At 44.8% G+C, this 3680-nt stretch overlaps 1 protein-coding gene across 1 annotated transcript in view; it reads right to left on the bottom strand.

Moving 5' to 3' along the window:
* Positions 1–2878, bottom strand: part of LOC124465475 (forkhead box protein N3-like) — a 25660-nt gene extending 22782 nt beyond the window's left edge. Inside the window, exon 1 of the mRNA XM_047017289.1 lies at positions 2669–2878. The gene's annotated coding sequence lies outside the window, so the exon portion shown is untranslated. The remainder of the gene's footprint in view (positions 1–2668) is intronic.
* Between the last annotated feature and the right edge of the window lie 802 nt (positions 2879–3680).

Raw genomic sequence — 3680 nt, forward strand, 5'->3', positions numbered from 1 at the left:
TAACTTCAGATAAGCTGAAATGCTGTGCACACACAAAATGGTCCTTTGAAATAAGGCTAAAGACCTGTTTATATACTTTATAACCTAACTGGAGAATAAAAACAATCGGTCTAAACTATAGGAAATTAATCATTATTTAAGTCTATGCTTCCAACTGCATATGTGGCTCCAAACTGTTTTATAGTTAGAGGGGAAAATACAGTAGATGTCCAACATTCCCTAAGCCCCTTCGCCCCACAGCACCTGCTAACTTTCCTGGATATCTAACAATACTAAAACCCCCTTTCAGACACATTCTCTAGTCATCATTGGAATCTGAGTACCTTTTGGGGATAGTTGTTGTTTCTTCCCCAGACAGGCTCCAGACAAAAAAGACTCATTCCTGGACAACTCCAGTCTTGAACTGTTTTGCAGCATGTGTGTCCCATTTATACACAGGAAAGACTGGCATTGGTGGCAAAGTGGCATGAGTGTGTGTGTGTGTGTGTGTGTGTGTCGGTCCCTGGTGTGGTTAAGCAGCTGTGGAAAAATGTCATCACATGTCTGAATTGTACGTTTTTGGGGGGGGGCACACACACGCTCGCAAACACACATACGCACGCACACACACACACACACACGCACACACGCACACACACAACACACATTGTAAGTCTCAGCCCACACAACCTCACAGTGGTTTAGAAAGACCCTTCTGGACTGTCCCCCAGCAGAATTGCTGAATTCAGGAGAAGATTCAGCTTTGTCCGATTACAATGGCAATGTTGAGGGTCACACAGTGTGTGCATGTGTCGGTGCTTACATATGCATGTGTGGGAGAAGAAAATGGGAGGGAGGGAAATAAATAGTTCTGTGTGTGTCTGTGTGTGTGTGTTTGCGTTTATGTGTGCGTAATATGAACATTGATATGAACAACAAACCATTACCCTAACAGCAACACACACACGTACACAGTGGACAGAGCAGGGTCTATTCCTGTCTCCAGTTACTGGGGAAAGAATGAGCTTAGACGAACAATGCTCCCATCTCAAGACCAGGCCATTCTTCTTCCAGTCTCCATGCAAAGTGTCTCCATTTACTCTCTTCCTCCTTGACCTCTCGGGCCAACTCCTGGCTTGTGGATGGTATCTTTTTGTGGATTCAATATTGCATATCTAGTCTTTCTATCTCGATCCAGTAGTTCCGCTGCTTTTTCAGTCGGTTTCTCCAAGTGATATATCTATTGATTTCCTGTTAGTGGTCCTATCCAATAGTGTATTTACTATGAGAGAATAAGTGGACTTTCAGCCAATCAAGGGAGAGCAGTTAACACTCCCTCCAAACTATGTTGTCTCTTTTTCCAACGGTCAGACGGTCAATCCCTTTCCTCTATTTTTTCCTTTGCAATGGATTTTATTCTAGAGGCTTCCAAGCCTGGCCAATAACTAACACCTAAGCCAACATGAACATACTGAACACAAGGCTTCACTCTAGACTCTAGATGTCCATAAACAGGAACATTTGTCAATCCTCTAAGCTGTACATTAAAACACACAACCACACACACACACACACACACACAGACTGATGGACTGCATACTCACGTGCACAACTGCACACACGAGCACACACACAAAACCCTCGTGGGTTTGTTGACTACGTTCACATGGCTTTAGCTTGAGCCTCGTCTTTGGCTGTGGCTCTGTAGCACAGCTTGGCTTTTTCTCAGTCTCTCTCTCTCTCTCTCTCTCTCTCTCTCTCTCTCTCTCTCTCTCTCTCTCTCTCTCTCTCTCTCTCTCTCTCTCTCTCTCTCTCTCTCTCTCTCTCTCACAATCACACACACACACGCGTGTCCTTCGCTGTCGGCAGTCGAGTTGAGCCCAGTGATTGTTTACAGGGCTCTGAAGGAAAGTTACTCTCCACAGTGACAGGCTCAGTCCCAGCCACTGACCTTGAACACTGTCAAACTGCGCACACACACACACACGCACACACATACACATTCACAGACATACACACAGCCACCAGAAACCAGAGATGGGAATGAGGGTTGCTATGTGTTTGTGTGTGTGAGACAGAGACTGAGGAAAAGAGAGACAGAGGGAGGGCGGGAATGTTATGTGTGTGTGTTTGTGTGTCAAGAGCCAAGGGAGGATAACGGGCGCTTTGCTTTTATCATACAGAGTGAAGGAGGGTGAGAGTGAGTGAGAAACAGAGAGACAAGAGGGATTGAGTCACTCAAGGGGGAAGGAATGAGAGATAAAAAAGAGACCAACAGAGCAAGCATGAGCAATCGAAAAAAAAGGAGACAGTGTGAACAGAAACCAAGAAAGCGGAGGAAGTGAGAAGGATTGAGACAGATGAGGAGAAGACGGAGAAAGCATATGAGAATGCAGAGGCACGTGTATGTATGCATCCACCTCAAACACAAACATTGCTACCATGAGCGACTCCCCAATATCTATTTAACACTGTAGGCAACTGCAATTTCTTGACTACGCAACGTCCATAGGACTGTGCCTACGGTATGCAGGCAGTAGTGTACAGACAACCATCCAGAACTCTTACTTTCACACACACACACACACACACACACACGCACACACACACACACACACACACACGCACACACGCACACACACACACATTGCCATGCAGAACAGAGTGATAACAGTTGTGTAAGTCTAACCTTTTGATCCTTCTGGTGTCTCTTGATGCACTCCTTCTTCCCCTTATCTTGACTTTCTCCCCTCCTTCACTGCTTTAAATCCCTGCGTGAAATCCCTCCATTCTGTTTGGGTTTCAACGAGTTTAGGCAAAGACAGACTGTGGCAACCACACTCACTCGAGTTCCTCTCTCGACTCTGGCTCTTTCCGTCTGTCTCGTTCCCTCTTTAGCTCTCTCTCTCTCTGTCTCTTTCGCTCGCTCTCTTAGTACAGGAATGGAGAAGGCTGAGGGAGGGTGTTCGCTGGGTCTTAGCGCCACCTGGGTTAAGTGAAAGAATGTAATTGTTCTGGGCCGTTTGGTTGATTGGCTTGGCTGTACAGCGAGTAGACACATACTTATTTGTGCACATACTGTATGTGCACACACACACACACACACACACACACACAGAGACACAAATGAGCAAGCAGGAAAAAGTGAGAGTCTCTAGGTCATTTTCGTTCGACCAATTAGACGGCAGTTAGCTATCTGACACCCGTAATTAAAATGTAATATTTCCAGACTGAGAAAGAGACATGCCTCTGAGCTAAAATCCTTAAGAATAGAGAGGATTTCTTGTCCCTAAACCAAAACCATGATTATAATTTGAATCTGTATTAAGCTTTTGAGAAGGCCTGTAAGTTTTTAAATTACGATATGACCTGAGGGTCACCCCCCCCCCCCCCCCCGCCCCCCACACACACACACACCAACATACCCCCGAAATAAATCATACAATGGACCTTACAATTTGATGCTCTGTACCTGCGCTATAAACCATTTCTGATTAATTTATCAGATCACGTTTTTCACTTAACATTACAATACCCTGCTATGGCCATTGAGGCATATATTTTTTTGTCAGACTCAACAGAAAAACAATGCTGTTGTGTTGTGCGGGCAGTGCTGTTTTAATAGAAATATAGATTTTGTAAGTACAGCTAATGTAGCTCTCATATTATGATATTAACCACAAACGTATGTTTTGAATTAG

This window comes from Hypomesus transpacificus, chromosome 3 (assembly GCF_021917145.1).
Source record: "Hypomesus transpacificus isolate Combined female chromosome 3, fHypTra1, whole genome shotgun sequence".
Lineage (NCBI taxonomy): Eukaryota > Metazoa > Chordata > Actinopteri > Osmeriformes > Osmeridae > Hypomesus > Hypomesus transpacificus.